This window comes from Mustela lutreola, chromosome X (assembly GCF_030435805.1).
Source record: "Mustela lutreola isolate mMusLut2 chromosome X, mMusLut2.pri, whole genome shotgun sequence".
NCBI classification, from domain to species: Eukaryota; Metazoa; Chordata; class Mammalia; order Carnivora; family Mustelidae; genus Mustela; species Mustela lutreola.
The window spans coordinates 13,595,839-13,614,562 of record NC_081308.1 but is presented as its reverse complement, the minus strand read 5'-3'; the positions used below and the strand labels follow the sequence as shown (position 1 = coordinate 13,614,562).

At 48.5% G+C, this 18,724-nt stretch overlaps 1 protein-coding gene across 1 annotated transcript in view; it reads right to left on the bottom strand.

Moving 5' to 3' along the window:
• The window catches only part of NHS (NHS actin remodeling regulator), a 335,827-nt gene that overhangs the window by 88,911 nt on the left and 228,192 nt on the right, over positions 1–18,724 (bottom strand). The window lies entirely within an intron of this gene.

Here is an 18,724-nt window from a genome sequence, read left to right as displayed (position 1 = left end):
GGTTGCCAGCCACCGGGAAGGATAGGAAATCTGGCTGGAGTGCCCCTGAGAGACAGAGAGAGAGAGAGAGAGAGACGCTAGCATAGGAAGGATGGGTGGTGGAAGTGCTGTGGCCACTCCCCCAGTGAGGGTGAGAAGCGAGCCTTGAATCCCAAACTTTAAGGGCAGTGTAGGCCAAGGAAAGGAGGCCATCAGAGAGAAAGAACGAAGTGAGTCAGAGAAACAGGAGACCAGGAGGGAGAGAGGGCCCTGTCTCAGAAACCAGGGGACAAAAAGGTTTCGAGAAGGCAACATGATTGAGAATGCCAAATGTCCCCAAGAGATCCACGGAAACGGTTCTGTCCGCCAAGGACTGACCTGGGCCCTTTAGACTTCAGGAAGGCCTGACGGATTGGACACTGACGGGAAGGCCAGTCAAAGCTTCAGAAAAGAGAAGGGAAGTGGGGGTGGGGGTGGGGATGGTGTGTGTGTGTGTGTGTGTGTGTGTGTGTGTGTGTGAACAACCTCCCAGACCTACTCTACTAGGGACACGGGCAGCCCCGCTGTGTGACGCAGACTACTCAGGCCTTGGAATGAGAACTGATGTTTAGGTGAACAAAAGGGCCGCCTCCTACAGCCCTCCCTGGCAAGATGGTGGGGAGCTGGTGGCCAAGTCACGAATCCTAGATCTCAAGAGTTGAACTGTGCTATTCCGGGTTTTCGGGGCTGCTCTGTCAAGGGAGAGCCTTGGCAGGACACCCGAAAGCAATGGAAATGGCCATGTCTTCTCCTTCACACGGATCTTTACAAGACTGAGGCTATTATGAGCAGTGATGACGAAAATAAATGATAGAACTAGATTGCCTGATTTGAATAAAGTTTTCAAGGTTCCCATGGTGTAGAGGAAAAGCCAAAACAAAACCCTGAGCTTTTGTCCCAGGAAGACCTGTGCTTAAATCCTAGCCCCTTCACCTCTTAGCGGTGTGGCCTTGGGAAAATAATTTGACTTCTCTGAACCTTGGTTTCCTCATTTGTAAAATGCAAACAGGAATACCTAATTTATAGGCTTATTAGGAAGAGTAAATAAAAGAATAGTTACAAAGCACCACGACAGTGCCTGGCGTATAATAAAAGCCCAACAAAGGCAGTTCCGTCCTAACTGCTGGAGGTCTTCGCCACCATGCTCACACTATAGTTTTGCTGGACTCCCGTTCCCCTGTACTGTGGTTAGGGTACCCAATGCTTCCTATGGCTGACGGTTCAAACAGAAGCACTTACTGAACCTCTCTTAGATGCCAGGTACTGTGCTCAGTGCTGGCGGGGAGAGAGCAGAGTCTGGGCCCTGTTGGAGCAGACGTTCTAAGGGCAGAGTTTACAGCCCAGTCCAAGTGGGTATCCGACTTTTTTTTACAAGGATACCGGGTCTCAAGAAGAAACAGTTGCACATGTGTCCGTCTTAGGACAGTGAGGACCTAGAGCAGGGATCGGCAAACCTGTTCTGTTGTAAAGGGCCAGGCAGTAATTAATTTAGGCTTTGTGGGCCACGCGAGCTCTGCTGCAACCAGTTCACACTGCTGATGTGTGTAGCTCAAAAGCAGCCACAGGCCAGGTATAAACGAACGGATGTGGCTGTGTTCCAATAAAACTTTATCCGCAATAACGGGCAGCAGGTGAGTTTGGGTCCGTGGGCCGTAGTTGGTCAGCCTATGATCTGTACTGTGCCTCAGGGCATAAACTCGCCCTTGACCTCGCACTGCCAGGAAATGTGGAAGTCTCCGTAGGTGATTTTGCACCGAACTAACGTTTATCCAACCATGAGGAGTTTCTTGAAGCCCCTTATTATTTTAGAGCATATTTTACACTTTCCTGGAAGACAAGGACTAGTTAGCTGTTTGCCAAGCTATCTTTCTCCTCCAGCCAGCTTCCCCCGCAGTTAGTGTGGCCACAGAACTGAGTGGCAGCCAATGGAATGGGGGCAGAGGGGTGTGTGCGCCCCAGCCTGGCCCGTAGAAACTCCTACCTGTCCTACACACGCTCCCTTCCCTCCCCTGCGGGCTAGACACAGGTGCTCTGTGGGGGGGGCTGCAAGCCCAAGATAGAGGAGCCTTAGTGCCCAAATGACCGAACGCTGGCCTGCGTTGGCCTAGAGAATGAGAAATAAGCCTCTGAAATGTTGGGGATTTTATCACCAGAATTTAGCCCACCTCGAACAATTCACTTTCCTATCTTTGTAATCAGATGAGACGAAAACACAATTTAATGTTTCCTTGATACTTCACTCTCCACTGTCATTCCTCTCTCTCACCCTCCTTCTAGCTCCTTCCCCACGGTTTGAATACACAGTGAGCTGAAGAGAAGAGGCACCCTGGCTGGGTAACATCTGTTCATTAAACAAGAGTTACTAATGGACTGAGCGAGAACGTAAGCACCGTTTTCCATAAAGTACACGGGCTTGCTGACAACTATCTGCAGCCTGGGGAAGCTCCCTTACTTTCAGGCTTAGTGCTGTGTTCCAGAGAGGGGAGGATGCTAAAAGCTCAGCATCTCTGGAATCAGTGGGGCATTTCAGTATGATCTAGCCTGTACACTTTCCATTTTTCCACCCGTCATCTTGGGGGAATCCATAATAAAGGTTCTGGTTCTATCTCTTGACACTCAAGGGCTATTCAGCTTTCGAAATACTGTCACTTTCTGATTTTTCTGCACACAGATTAAGCCCATTAAATGCTCCAAGTCTGTTTAAAACTCACCTTTTCTGTCTAATTATTCTGTGGACACCAACAGATATTAGTTGGCTCCTAGCTTATAGGAGCTAGAAGAATTGACTTGAAAAGCCTAAATAATTTTATTCCTGTTCCAGAGGCGGTATTCCCTTTATGACATGGGGAGATTTACCCAGAAAACCAAGCTGTGCGTTGGACCTGGTCTTCGGATTATTCTGGTAGGTGGGGATGTGGTCCTCTCCCAGAGTGAGGCCAGGCCCAGGAGAGGAGTTGGTGGGCCAGATCAATGAGACACCGTGGAGAAAGCCGACAGAGTCCAAATACCTTCACAGTCTGATTTTACTTTTTCCTTTCTTTCTTTCTTTTTTTTTTTTTTAATCAAGAAACAAGATGACCATGTTTAAATGATCCTCTTGGTCTGTTTCTTCCACTGTGAAACAAAGAGGGTAGAGATGATCTATCAGGTTTTCTCTAGGTCTGCCATTCTGGAAGTCTATTGTTCTGTGAAACCTGGAACCAAAGATACCTTTGGGAATGACTGCTGATCATCAGGACCTAGTTTTTCTTCCCATTTCTGTTGATCATCCAGGACTGATCACTCTACACATAAACTTCAGCATCTGCAAGGGTCATCATGTGTTCTGTGGTCTGTGCAGGCTGGGTAAGCGTTTTGCCCCAGAGTGACCTTGTTTATGACCTTGGAGATCCCAATTTCAGCTCTATGTTCTATCATGCACATACTCTCCTCATGTTTCTGGGGGGGGGGGGCTTCCCTGCCTTATTCTTTTCAGCTCCAATCCTGGAAACCCAGGTTTGCCACCAAAGTTCACTTCCCTGAATCAGGCTGGACGTCTCCTCCATGGCGTCGGGCGTGGTGACCCTCCCCTCCCGTCTCGCCCTTGCTGTTGCCCCAACACTGCTCACAGGAGACCCCACAACTTCCAGAAGAAATCAGGGCTATAAAATGGCTCACTCGCTCATAAGGAGCTATGTGTTTATTCATATATATTTTATATCATAACAAATGTAAATTAATTTCAGGGTGCAACCACCCAAGCTAGTATCTATGTGGCTGCCTGTATAAAATTTCTCTCTCAAAATTCTCCAAACCATCTGGCATAAACTACTGTATTGTGACCTGTTAAAATAAGTAACAGCTGTGATAATCCCTCTCGATTTATGGCAAGCTATAAAGCTTTGCATATACTGGCAATGCATATAAAATAATAAATAAAACTATTATCATTCTGTGCTGTCTTGGTGGGAATTATGATGATTTAGCCAAAATGGAGCCCCATGGAATGCATCAGAGGAGAAGCAGAGGTTTTGCCCAATCTGGCCCTCTCTATCCGCCAAAGAACAACTTCACTACTTAGAGCTCTGAGGTAAGTTTGAAAACCTTCTCCACTGTACATGTGTCCTTTCTGAGAGAACATTATTCCCATCCATTGCTGCCCAACTTGTATTATTTCAACGCTTTTTTTTCTGGTGGTGAGTTTCCAAAATTCCACAATATATCCAGACTATAAAGAAAAAAAAAAAAAAATCTTTTTTTTTTTTTTTTTTTTTTTTTTGCACAACTTGAAGATGTGAATAATTTGCAGCCCCCAAACTAAGAATCATCTTGGGATTGTTAACTGTAAGCTTATGTTTTTCCAAACACTGCCAAGATCCCAGGTTGCAAAAGACTGTATTTAAGTCATCTTTCAAAGATACGCTGTACGTGGAAAAAGAAAAGCCAGTATCTGGCAGGAAAAGCGATCGGGCAGCTTTGATTCTGTGTTGAAGAGAGTGACTATGGCCACTGCACATGAATTTCAAAAAATTAAGGAGACAGGGACAGAAACTAACAGGACATGGCTGTTGACCACGTGCCAGGCTTTACACAATCATCTCATCTAATCCTCGCAACAGCCAGTATTGTTTCTGTTTTATGGTTGAGGACATCGATGCGTAGAGAGGTTAAGTTATGTGCCCAAGGCCATCCTATTAACAAGTTGGGGAGATGGGAGTTTGAACTCAGGTGTCTGTCTGATTTGGAGGTTCACGCTCTCTCTGCCTCATCACATTATCTTGTGGACAGCTGTTTGCAACCTTTTTCTGCATGACCACACGGTAGGGTGATAGATAGTATGTACATGGGCTGCTCGCCGTCCTGGCCAGGGACAATTACCTCCTCTTTGTTTCCCACTTACAGAGTCTACTTGAATGCAAGTGAGAGTCAGCTTATTCGTGGGAGAACTCCAGATCTTTTAATTTATATATTTACAAAAGGTGCCAATAAGGAGGCGCGGTTCTTATGGTAGATTTCAAAAACAGCCACGGTACTTCTTAGCTCTTCCCATCAAGAGGTGGAGTCTGTTTCTCTACCTGGAATCTGAGCAGGCCTTATGGCTTGGTTTGGCCCACTGAATGTGCTAGAAGTGACACTGTCCGTGTCCTGAGCCTGGGTCTCAAAAAGCCTTGCAACTTCTACATTTGCTGCTCTTGGTGCCTACCCATGCTTACGGCCACTCTGCCAAGAAGCCTAGGCCAGCCTGTTGGGTGATGGGGTACACGTGGCCCAGCTGCTCCCCTGACCGTGGCCCAGCGCTTGCTAACTACCAGACATGTGAATGAGGCCACCCTAGGCCATCCAGCCCCAGACGAATGACAGACAAAAAGCAAGCCCTGCGGAGTTCAACTGAGCCAGCCCAGAGCAGCAGACTCTCCTACTTCTTTTTAAGCCAGTAAATATCGGGGTGACTTGTTCCACAGAAAAGGTGAACTAAGGAAGTTACTTAAACTTCTAGCCACCTGTATAAACAAATAGTACTGGTTGAGAAATGTTGGTTTGAACACAAATTCCATAAACTCAAGTGAATGTAAGTAAAAACAAAATAAGTCCTTTTTGATGGCTCCAAAGACTGTCAGAGCTCAGAGTCGTGTTCATGTCATCTCAGTTACGCCCCATGAAAGTGCCAGTTCAGGGAGGCTTCCTACAGGCGGCCTTCAGTGCCAGAAGCCCACCGTCCCTTCTCCAGTCCTGGACTGGTCGGGCTGGTGTGGAGTCAATCATGTGGTTTTGGGAAAAGAATCACCAAGGTCAGTGGTCCAGAGCCACCCTCAAGAGACAATCAGTAGACGGAAGGCAGAGAAGGGTAGATGATGTACGCCAGGACTATAAATGCCAACGCAGAACCCCAGAACCCCTCCAGGAGATGGAAGAGTAATGCTGTGGCAGAAGAACTACCATGATGTTAGCACGTGGCATCAGTTACATGATAGTCAACAACAGCGGCCATGCTGTCCAAAGAAGATAGGGCATCCACAAGCTACAGCTGTAGCTACAGCTCTTCCTACACACTTGGGGAAACTTAGAGATGGATGGAAACCCTCAAAAGGAAGAAAGGAATAATTACAAACTAAATTAGGGCCAAATTGAACTATCTGAGGAGGAAAGAAAGAATGGTCTTCAACCTTGGCTGTACGTTGCAGTTTCAACAGAATGAAATCAACTCCTGCACTCTCCTTAATCACCACATTAATTACTAACTTTATTTAATAGGAAAAAAATGTTCAGCATTTGGAATTCTCACCAGTTTCAACAAAAGCTGTTTCTTTGGAAGAAAAGGCTGGTGAGTAACGATTAGTTCATTGTTCAGCTCTTTGTGCATGTATATGCTTGGGCTTTTTTTTTTTTTTTTCCCTTATTTTCTTAGTAAATCTGGGAACCTTTGAACTTTGAATAATTTCTTTCCTCTCTCAGTGCCCTCTAGTTATACAAACACAAAAAATAATTACAGGGGCAGTATTTACATCTATACGTCTATGGTTTTTTTCATTTGGTATTTACACTGCTGCTGAGTGAACGAATTTAGTTCATTTTACTTCTTGGGAAAAATGTATGTAATGAAAGGGGGCCCATTTTGGTTGACTCTGGCAAGGTTTTATAAGGAACATATAAAGGAGAAGGAGAGAGAAAGAAACCTTCTTTGTAGTCCTGAGAAAATATGCTGGTCTGTACCCTAAACAGTTTTTCTACATTTGTGGTTAAGCACGTACTCATTATGTTTCAGAAAGGGGGATGTTTTACTGGAAGACTGTGTGAGTTAAAAAAAAAAACTCTCTCTACACCAGTGTTTGTAGTTTCTCCCAGTTCAGGCTCTGAACTCGCTTTCCAACAGTTTTTCCCAATCTGAGAATGTGGTCAAGACGCTGGTTTCAGGCTCTAGGCTGGGACTTCCCTAAGTTGCCCTCCAGGTAGAATCAGAACCTTCTAGATCAGAGCAGATCTAAAAAATAATATTACATGCCTGATCAGGAGGGAAGATTTCTTCACTTAAGGGTGGGGTGAAAGGGAACAGAAAGAAAAGCGACCAAGTGGGGAGAATCAGTGCCCCCCACCCCCCTCGCCCATGCAGGCACTGCACTACAGAAGCCAGGTAGAGACCTCGACCCTTCATATCAGAAGCCCTCCGACCATGTTTTACCACTTGGAGTGTGATGTAGAGGAGAACGGAGGCCTGGTTTAGCCTGTTCTTGAAGGGTTTGGGTTTCGAGTAATTAATTTCTAAAAGAAGGAAGAGGAAGCAGTGGGAGTTTTCCGAAGAATAATTTCATAATAAATAGGTCATGTGTAGGAAGTTGCTTTGCACATTGGAGCTCCTTTACTCATAAATATTTCTTTTGGTCCCCCAAGTTTTTACTTAAGTTCCAGCTAGTTAATCTACAGGGCGATATTGGTTTCAGGTGGATAATACAGTAATCCCGCACTTCCACACGTCGCCAGTGCTCACCCCAAGCGCTCTCCTTCCTCCCCATCACCTGCCTCCCCCAACATCCACCCACCTCCCCTCTGGTAACCAGCAGTTCGTTCTCTAGACTTAAGTCTGTTTCTTGGTTTGTCTCTCTTTCTCCGGGCCATCTTCATCTGTTTTGTTTCTTAAATTCCACAGGTGAGTGAAATCATACAGTATTTGTCTTTTCTCTGCCTGATTTATTTCACTTAGCGTAATATACTCTAGTTCCATCCATGGTGCTGCAAATGGCAAGATTTCATTCTTTTGATGGTTGAGTGATATTCCATTGTATAGATACATTACATCTTTATCCATTCATCTATCAATGGGCATCTGGGCTCTCTCCATAGTTTGGCTATTGTCGATAATGCTGCTATAAACATCGGGGTGCATGTGCCGCTTCAAATCTGTACTTTTGTAACCTTTGGGTAAATACCTAGTACTGCAATTACTGGGGCATAGGGCAGTTCTATTTTGAACTTTTTGAGGGAACTGCCATCCTGTTTTCCAGGGTGCCTTGCCAGTTTGTTTTCCCACCAACGGTGTAAGAAGGTTCCCCTCATAAATATTTTCTTAAGATTTTTTAAATGGAGAGACAACAGATAGCTCAGGTGTTCATTTGTCTCAGAGAGGGGGCAGTTTTAGGATCATAGAGATGCAGATGTCAGGAGGATTTGTAAGAATGATTTTTTTCTGGCTTCCTAGGAAGGTTATGACACATCCGAGGTGGCCTGATGCCTGCCGCTGCTGCGGTCATCCCAGCCACTCCAGTGATTCTGGGATGTCGCTTTGTGCCTCTGGCTTTTAGACTTCCCTCCCCCTCCCTCTGACTGTGGGCTCTGAGCCACAATACTGAAGCTGCCAGATGTGGGCATCTGATGCGCGAATACAGTCCGTCCTCAGCCCTGGACTGTCCTAGAGTCATTTCTAAGATTTACTTCTTAATTCGGGACACATATTCCCATGGCAAAGCTGTTACAAAGGACGTTTAGAGTTCCTTCCAAGTTTATCCTTTAAGACTTACTTCCTCCATAATATTGTGGGGGAGATACGCTTTTGCAGCAAATGAGAGTGGGAAACAATACTGGTATCATGAGAGTGAATTAATGTTAACATAACTCAAGAAGACGGTTTTAAAAATTCATCTTAAATGCTGGTGAAATGTAAGACTAACTAGAGAAAGAGCAGTCAGCTGACAAGAGACGTGGGGGTCTACAACTGGAGTATCTATTTCTGAGGATTAATGACACTGGTTCTCTAAGACCAGTACCACTACAAAGAGTCACTCATTCCAAAAAATAGTATTTTTTGAGTACCAAAAATCCTCTAGGCAATATGGTAGCAGAGATGAAAGGCCTCGTCGCTACTCTGAAGGAGCTCATACAGTGGCCAACTAAAAAGATACCACACCACATACGTGGTTTTCAGAGCGGCTCACACATCCTCCGGACACATGCTGTGTTGTGCCTGACGGTTCAGGAAGCCATGGGTAGATACTGGGGGAGCTTTCTGGACCACTAGTTTTACTCACTGAGGGTAGATTATTTTATATTAAATAATGTAGAGAACTGTGCTAATTTTATAGGAATGTTTAGGCTGACGCACACAACTGTAAAGAAATCTTGAGGTCTACAGAAGGCTGTTTTGAGCCATAACTAACTGTACCACGCCCTCCTTTTCCACCATTTGGCTCAGATCCCCCTCAGGGGTGCTAGTTCATCCTCTGCCCTTGGAGGTACCACCACTGATATATGGGCGTGCACAGCCTGGCAGCTACGCAAAGGGAGGAGTCTGAATCACCTTGGGTGATGGCAGGAAAGGCTGCCCAAGGAAGGTGAGGCTTAAGTCCAGGCTTCCAGTCCAACCAGGAGTGGGCCAGAAGTCACATGGCATAAAGCGTTCTAGAGAGAGGACAGTGTGCACAGGCCTCAAATTGTGTAAGAGGGCCTGGTGTGATGAGGAAATGCAAGCAATCTGATGAGATTGGAAGACCCAGCGGGCTGGCACAGGGAATTTCCGAGACGCAGGCATTATCATTTCAAAGCACAAGAAAGGCTGAGGAGTCCAGGACGTCTCTGTTCTAGCCAAGAGGTGGCGCTGTTGGCCCCGTGCAGCTTGGTGGCTACCCAGACCAAGTGGCCTTGGGAAACCCAGGAAAGCAGACGGCCTAGTGTAGAAGGGAGGCGTTTAGAAATAGGATTGTCTAACTCCAGGAAGAGCTGTGATCGTTACCTGCTCCTGTTACTTTGCTCAGGAACTCTGAGTGACATCACGCATAACCCTTGCAAGCGCCTTCCACAGCAGGATGCGGAGATTCAGAAATGAGAGGACAAACCGTCCTTCCCTCGCGCTGGGAAACATCATCCCTGCCCGCTGAACTGCCCGGACGGGCAAGCGACGAGGCGGGCAAATCTGCACTGTCACCTCGTGACCTGCCACGCCCTCTGGCTCTGGCCACTCCATCACCTTTCATGACCCCAGGAGACATTTACGACCCTCTCCTAGGAAATGAATATTTGAACAACAGATCATTGACAAGCAATGCTGAGTAATAAATATAACAGTGACAGGCAGTCAAGTTAATTAGCAGAAAGTTCTAGAGTCGTTATTGCAACCTGAAAGAGAAAGGAAAAGGCCTTACTTCCCACCCCCCACTCCACCTTCTCAAGACCTAGGACACTATTGGTTCTGTCCCTCATCTGACACCTCTTTTGAGCTTATATTTTGGGGGGATATCTCCACTGATCGGTTTTTGCTCCCTCAAATCAAAACTAAGTTCCCTTCTGCTTTGGCTGATCTGAGCAGAGGCCGCAGCCCGTCTTTTAACATTTAACCTGTACACCGGCCTCCAAGCACCCCCCTGCATTGCGTCTGGGGTCATCATTTTCAAACCGCTGCAGGCAGAATCACCTGGAAGGAAACAGCCTGGGGTCTGGAATCAGACAGACCCGGGTCCACATCCGGCCCCTGCAACACCTGAGCTATAAGCCTGGGCAAGTTATGTCACTACTCTAAGCCTCATCTTCCTCATCTATGATACAAACACAGAGCTGTGCCTGCCTCAGAGGGTCGCACTGGGGATCAGCTATGACAGAGCCATTAGCATAGTCCTGCTGAGCACATAATAAGGGGTCATTAAATGACTTTTCATATTAGCATCCTGGTCTTCCCCAACCGCCGGGCCTAAAATCTCAGCCCCAACTGTCCGTGGACAAGCTCCTTTCAAACACATAATACTAATCATTTATGACACAAAACAACTTGGCCTTACTTGTTAACTATCACACTTTAGAAGAAGTAAGTTCCATTGCTTCTTTCCGGAAACACCTTTCCTTTGTGACCTACAGGAAACCACTAGAGGATAAACAGATGCGAAGGAAAAAAAAAAATACCCCGAGTGACTATTTCTTGAAGCTGCTAAAATAAGTTGTTGGAAACAGGGACCCAAGAGAGATGGTAGCATAAGCTAGTGGTTTTGTATTTACACCTTCACTCAAACAGCCACCCACCACTGAAATTATCAGCCAGTGCGTGAGACGTTACACTGAGACACGGAGGAGGGTTAAAAGCATCTTGTGATACTTGGTTGAGTCTGCTTTCATTTTGCTGCAGGTGAACGGATATTAACCAAAATATGTCAACACATGAGAGATGAGAACCAGCCTCGGAAAAACTGGGCTAAGAGCAGAGGGAACAGGGTTTTACTCCCGGTGACGGAAGGCATCCCTTGCCTCTGAAGGCCCCTGGAGGCTTCGCTCACACGCCTCCGACACCGCCTCTTAATGATGACAATGGCAATGAAGACAAGGGTGGTGGTACACGCTGACTTAGGGCCTAACCTGGGTCTAGCACCCCCCCCCCCGCCCCCCACTGTAGTTTTAGTACACCATTCAGCCTTCACAACAGGCCTAGGAGATTTTGCAGAACGAAGTGCAGCTTAGAAAGGTAAAACCCCAGAATGCTTCTGGCTACCAAATTCCTCCCTATCCATCAAAGCCTGGCTCAGGTCTCACCTCTTCCAGGAAGCTTCCTTCCTGTCCCTCTTCACCTCCCCCAGCCCCCGTTCAGTTTTTCTTGGACCATTTTGAACTCTGTTTGGTTTCATTTCCTTCCCTCCCTCCTTCCCTTTTTCCTAGAGCTGGAGATGTAGTCACGCACATTAGGTTGGGTCTCTGGATGTAGCTCCAATACCTTAAAGGTAGGGAAAGTCCTCAGTTTTGACCCCAAAACATGGCAGGATGCAGAGAGATTCTGTACCCCTAGAATCTGATCTGGGCCTAGACTTCTGTTAAATTGCAATGAATTGGATTTTGGGGCTTTCCCACGTTTCAGATTTCATAGTTATTTTCTACTTGATACTCTGGACCAAGGGCAGAGAAATGTCACTGTCCTAGAGAGTGCTCCATGCACAAGAATGTTGGGGAACAGGAAGTCATTTTTTTGGTCACGGAATTCAAAAGCGTCCCTTCTTATAGGGATCAAGGATGTATCTTATCTCCCGGCTATTCCTTCTGAGTCGCTCAGTGGCTGGGCTGCCACCCTCCTATAAAAGGCGAGGAGACGAAGAGAAGCAGAATGCGATTTGGCGGCAAAGAACATTTTTCCCCAGCAGAAAATGGAGTGACTTTTAGCTTATCTGCTGTCACCTTGTTAATGTGATCATTGTTCTTCAAAATAAAATCTCTTCTTATCCACGATGTGTTTCGTGCGAAAAAAATTTTTTAAAAGCAGCAACTAAATGCCAAGAAAAGAGGAGCAGAGAGAGGAAAATGAAAGGCTAATCAAGAGAAGCTACAAATCAACTTCTGTGCAAGGAAAAGCACTCAACATACAATTATCTTAATTCTCCCAGGTGGCCATTTTGCTTGCTTTCCAAGGTAGGTGTGGAACGTACTAGAAACCTGTGACTCCCTTCATTACCCCGGCTTTCAGAGCAGGAGCTAGAGGGCTGCATCAGTTGGGATGAGTAATTTATCGTCCATTTAAGCCACGGGCTCGGTGGCTGTTGATGTGTGCCCCTGGCCTGTTCTCAAGCACATCCTTATTTCAAAATTAATCATCCAGCTCTAACTTGCTGGTGAAGGTTTCCGGGGATAAAAACTTAGATGGAAGAGGGAACCTAGTTGTTAATGGCCAAACGCCATCCATGGCAAGCATAACACAAAGACAAGGCAGTGAGAGAAGAGTGATTACTCTCTCTTGAAGAATATATCAAAACTTCCTCTTTGCTCCATCGTGGGGTGGGCGCAAGAAAGGGGCAGAGATAACATTCCCAAGAGGCCTTCATTCTTCAAAGCTGGGGAAACACTGGCATCTTCGCCCTTATTGACATTTGGCCTCTGGATGCTGAAGAACCAGTTCTGTGTTTCAGTGGTGAGAGGATATAGCTGACATGAATTCCCTCCTGCCTCTCCTTTTTGCCATTTTGGGAAACCAGTGGTTGTCCCACACTCAAGGTCAAGGAGTTACAGCCACACACAAGGCCAGCACCCTCCAGGCGAGTGGAGTTTCTCAGTATTCCTGCTGACCCAAAAGAGGGACCCAGGGGGAAGGGAGCCATGCCACCCAACAGAACATTCAGAAGCACGGATGGAATTCAGAGAAGACTAGAAAACTCTGCCTAGGACACAGACAAGTAATTTCCGTCCAAGTTGACATACAGAGGGGTTGCGTAGGATAGAGAGAGTGTGGGCAGCAGACTATAGTGGTTTATAGCTTTGGGCAGCCTTAGCCCTTCCGGATCTTACTGTCTTTGGCTCCCCACCGCTTGACTTAGAGAAGGTAAGAATCAATCCAAAGCAAATCGTCTTTATTTTTATGCAAAATATTGACTCTATCAGAGATGTTTCCCTTGGTTTTAGAGACCAGATACTTTCTTCTTTTTTTTTCTTTTTTTCTTTAGTTTTAAAGATCAGCAGAGTGAGCTCATTCTATCGTGTTCTAAAAAATAGAACAAAATAAGACCAAAGGAAAAAACTCCACAAACAAAAATCCACCCCAAACTTGATACACCTTAACTTCTTTACCCTAACACGGTCAGTCCAAAGTGGCCTCCATCAACCTCACTTGGCTGGCCATACCACCCCAGGAGGGAGAGTTGTTCCCTCCTTCCTGCAGATGGGCCCCGAGGTACTCTGCCCAGCCTTTCTGGTACTCACAGAGCACTATCCTCCTGACTTGCAAGTCCCCAGGGACAGATGCCTGCAACTGAGCCCAGTACCCGGCAGAGATGCTGCTTGGTCAAGCTCAGCTCCCTAGAGGCTGCCTCCTTCAAGGACAAGACCAGTAGTCCAGGCTCTGCGGAGTGGGAAGTAACCCAGTTGGGTAGCTGGGAAAGAGGCCAGATCTGGGACAGAACAGTTCAAATATTCTACTGAGGAACACTCCACAAGAGACAAGGACCAAGAGACTTCAGAGGAATTTTTCAACTGTGAATTTTTGTGTTGTGCCGAATTTTTTTCTGGCTCGTCTCAGCCTGCTCGTGTAACACTTGGCTGCATGCCCTCCCCTAGGTACACTGTTGGTATTTTCCTGTCCCATCTGCTAGTGCCTCTGGAGGACATCAGGATGAGAGGGTTGATCCAGAAAGGACACCCACTGTCCTGGCCCTCTGCCCAAGACATGCAAATGGAGAACAGCTTCCCAGTCACAAAGTTTTGCCTGTGCCAAAGGCATATTATTTTAAATATGATGCTTATTCATAGCTACTATGGACCGAGTAGCTACTAAGTGCTCATGCTAAGTCCCCTGCCTGCATTCTTTCATTTCATCCTCACTTAGGGAAGACGAAAGGCAGACATCACCATCTCTACTTTAGAAATAGGGAAGTTGCAATCACGTGACTGACAAACGGCAGAGTAAGGATTCAAACCCAGGCCTGGCAGACACCAAAGCCCATTTTCCCCATACCCTGCTGCCTCTCCAAAACCTAGCTCTCTCCAGGATAAAACTCCTACCGAGAAGCCCGCACAGTAAAAACAATGGAAATTACCAAAGCTGTATTCCTGAGGTAAAGTTATAGCTCTTGGTTTTCAGACCTGTCTTTTAAGCTCAGCATGCAACTTAAGAAATAGAAAAGAAGTTTAAAATCTCAAGTAAATGAATACATAATCTGATTAATGAAAGATAATAAACACAAAAAATGGACAAAACAGATTCTGCGGTAAGATGGTGGCAGCCCACACCTTGTTCCCTCTAAATGCGGAGTTCCTAGGAATGAATTAAGAGCCCTGAGCTGATAGTCACACTGCTACGAAAGTTTTGCTTCTGGGGACGCCTGGCTGGCTCAGTCGGTAGAGCACATGACTCTTAATCTCAGAGTCATGAGTTCAAGCCCCATGTTGGGCATGGAGCCTACTTTAAAAAAAAGAAGAAGAAGAAGAAAGTATTGCTTCTGGGAAATACAAATGCCCAGAGGTCTGGGCGTACACAGTGGCAGTAGATGCTGAGTGCCTGGCCTCTGACTGTGGACTGGCTTAAGGGTCTGGACCCTGGGAACTTTGCCAGATCAGCGTAAACGGCTCTCAAAGCTGCCCAAGGCCCCAGGGCACCGCAGACTGATGGCAACAGGAGCCTGAAGCTCCAGTCCCGTGCTCCATGTTTCCTGAAGACCACCAGTCTATCAGCTATAAGATCAAATGTTTTTGGTGCAAGGCTATGCCTGTCTCCAAGTTGGGAAGATTCTGCAGGGGCTGAGGAGAAAAGAAAGCAGAGAGTTTTATGTTTCCCTGAGTTATTCCTATGCTTATAAGGCAATCGTATGAAACGATTGTTCCATGGCTTTAAATCTAGTAAATAAAATTCCCTTTGAGACTCTGGTTTGAAAGATGGTGAGGATCAGAGTAACTACTTTGTTTATGTAATAAACACACACCCCAAACTGTAACATTTTTATAATGAAACCTGGTGTAATAAAATTTGTGTTGAGGCAAAAAGCAGTCATTTTCCCCTCTGTGTTTACTGTGCTGAATGCAGTATCAGCCAACCGCATGCGGTGCCAGCAGCTTCGAGAAGGTCAAGCCCTCTGCCGTGGAGCTCCTGTAACCTTCCTTCCTTCCCCCTCCCTGGCCTGCCAGCCATCCTCCTGCCTTGGATCTCCAACTCTCCCAGGTAAACTGGGTCAAGCTTTTCCAAAGGCCTTCTCCCCATCTTCCTCCTTAAGCTCCAACTGGAAACTTCCAGCCAGCACCTGGAGGGGCTTTATTTCTTCGGGATTCTTTCTGATTACTTGGCCCTTCAGGCCCAATGACCACCACCTGGCTGTTGGACACTGTCCCCCAGATCCAGCAATCCTTCCGCGACTGCGTGAACTTAGGTCCCTCACTGTCTCATTCAGTCTCCTGAGGGCCACTGGGGGTCCGAGCGGGAGCAGCGTTCTTACTTGTTACCGAAGGCAAGGACTCTCACCCCTGGCCACACGCTGGTCTCCCTGGGGTGCTTTTCAAAAACCGCACTGATGCCGGGGTCTGTCCGCGAAGATTCTGACTTAAGTGGTCAGAGGCACAGCCTGCCCATCCCACAATGTATGATTCGGCATGAGTGGACTCACCTTGCCCACCCCCGAAACCTGTGTGCCACGGTGTGCTGACGTCACTGACAGACATTCAGGGCCACGCATCGGAAGGGGCCTGGTCCTCGGGCATGAACCCTTCCCCTCCTAAGGGCTCTGCGGTAACAAAGGAGACACAAACCAGTGCCGCCCCATCACCACACCTGGAAAGGCAACTCAAAGGGAGGCTTCTCCGACGGGGAGGCGGGACGATGCTGTCTGTGGGCCGGGCTGCCGCGGCTTAGGCCAGTGCTTGGCCCCCGGAGCACGGCCACCAGCTGTGGCCGTCTCCACAGAGACAGTGGAGGCAGATGTGCAAGAAGCTGGCTTAGCTGGCACAGGACAGTGGCAGGCTTCAACGCTCACACTGCCCGCCACCCCAGGGAGCGGAGGTGGAGTTTATCGCGAACTGTAAGGAAGCCACTGTCCCTGATGTTTGGGAGCCTGAGTCACTCTGGGACGGCTAACCCCAGCGCAGGACTGCAAAGACTTCAAGACTTTTCAAGCAGGGGCCAATGTGTGGCTGATCTTGTGCGGTAGAGGCTCGCAAATGGTTTAAGGCCACATCAGATGGAAAGGAAGCTGAAAATCGGAGAATCTGGCTCTGAAGACTCCCTGTTTGGGGCTGCCTGGGGGCCAGAGGGACATAAATACATCTCCCTGTGGACTCCCAGGACGAGGGCAGGACACTGAGGAATTCCCAGCAGACAGAGGGGGCGGGGCGCCCGCGGAGGAGAAAGGGACCAGCAGGCTTCTTCCCAGCCACCCCAGGCCAGAGCCCGAGAACCCTGTCCTGGGCCGCCCCCCACCCCCCACCTGCCCTGGGCTCCCCTCTGCACCCTCTGGGAAGACATGCAAGTGGAAGAAGAAGCGAGAGAGGCCTGTGGTCTGTCTTAAGCCATCCAACACCTCAGAAGGAGCACCAACTTGCAAACTTGGCCAGCCAGAATGAACTACCAAAGTCTCCAAGCTCAGGAGTCGCTGACCCCCAAATGTCAAGGTCAACCCTGAGGGTCAGGCACGGCCTCCCTTCCTCACCTCTGCTCCTGTGGAAGGATTCCCTTTCTTCAGAAAGCACACTCCTCATTCCGCTCGCCACTGGGCCTGGCTTCTCCCAGTTCCCTCCCCCTCCTCTTGCCCAAATACCTGCATTCTTGGGCAGGCAGCAGGCGACAGGCATGCTCGGATTCCCGCTCTGCTTCTTAAGGACGGGCCTTTTCTTTCATCCAAAGCCCTCCCGGAGCCCCCGATTGCTGAAAGCTGATCTGCTGAAGTCGGCAGGCAGAGCAGGGGGGCGGGAGGGCGCGAGAGGGCGACCTTCCACGAGGAGGGTGGCAGATTTTCACACAACATCTGTGCTGCCTCTGGGACTCCCCCCTGGAGAGGGAGATGGTCTCACCCAAGTGCGGGGCCAGCTGCTAATCCCTCGGGGCTCACCGGAATGGCAAATCAGGACTCCAGGGTAGCCTCAGACCCACCCTGTCTCCAGAGGAGGGGCTTAGAGCACTTTCTTTCCCAGCCCTGAGGAGCTCAGAATGCCCTGGTACTTTCCTGGGGGCCTCTCTGCTCCGAGTGCGGGAGGCCAGGAGGTCAGCAGCGTCCCCAGCACCTGGGAGCTTGTTAGAAATGCAGAATCTCGGGCACCATCAGTTTGGGAAGCTCTGCCAAGTGCTCGGGGGCTACGGAAACCATGAGCCTGAGACAGGAAGCCGGACCCATACCACAGTCCCGGGAATCCACAGCCGCCCAACCCCCATGCCAAGTGTCCAGGCGCGAGGAGGGGGACACACATCCCTTCTCCACCAGAAGGAGTACAGACACCCCACACGGCCACAGCCAGCAGCCCAGCCTGGCCACCCATTCCCCGCACCGGGCTGGGGCCGGTTCACTTGGCAGTGAAATTTTAGGTCAGTGCGAGGGTGAGCTGCTCAACAGGCCTGCAAATATTTGCACACACACTGAAGGAGGGGCGGGGGGCAAGCCACAATTGGCGTTTGCTCTTTTCAGGTTGCAAATCAATTTCTGGTCCCCTCCCTGCCCAACGCACACACCACCTGTATCAACACGTCGGGCCGCTGGCTGCCAGGAACAACAGTCAAGTACACGGCAAGGATCCTTGAGTGCCTTCGCAGACAGCAGCCGTTCTGGAGCCTGTTCAGACCATCCTCTTGGCAGGAAGGGGAGAAGTCAGGGATGCCCACAGCTCTGCTCCAAGAGCCTTCGTGCCATCATGGCACACGCTTCACCTCCCCCCTGAACCCAGCAATGAATACATGTGCCAGAGCCGGCAGGGCGGAGGCAAGGAAAGAACACAGACCCATGGAAGGTCAGAGAAGAGCTTTGCTTTCTAGTCCAGAGACAACGCCTGACATAACCCCCAGTGAGAAGAAGACCCTCTGAGAAGCCAGAGAGTCGCTTCCCTGCACCCTGCCCTGGGACCCCACTCCTCAGTCATGAGAGCAAGAGCCGGGACAGGTGACTTCGTGTCTGGAGAGCAAGAGAATGGCGCGGCCGTTGTGGGATGCATCAAGCCAGTCCAGATCAACACGGAGTCTGGCTGGAACCTTGGAGAAGCGACCCAGACAGAGTTTTCAGCCGTGCAAGCATCTGTCAGTGGCCTCCGTGGACAGCAGGGCCACTGCCTCAAATACAGTGAATTGCAGAGTTCCTGCCCCCGCCCCTTGCCTCCCCTG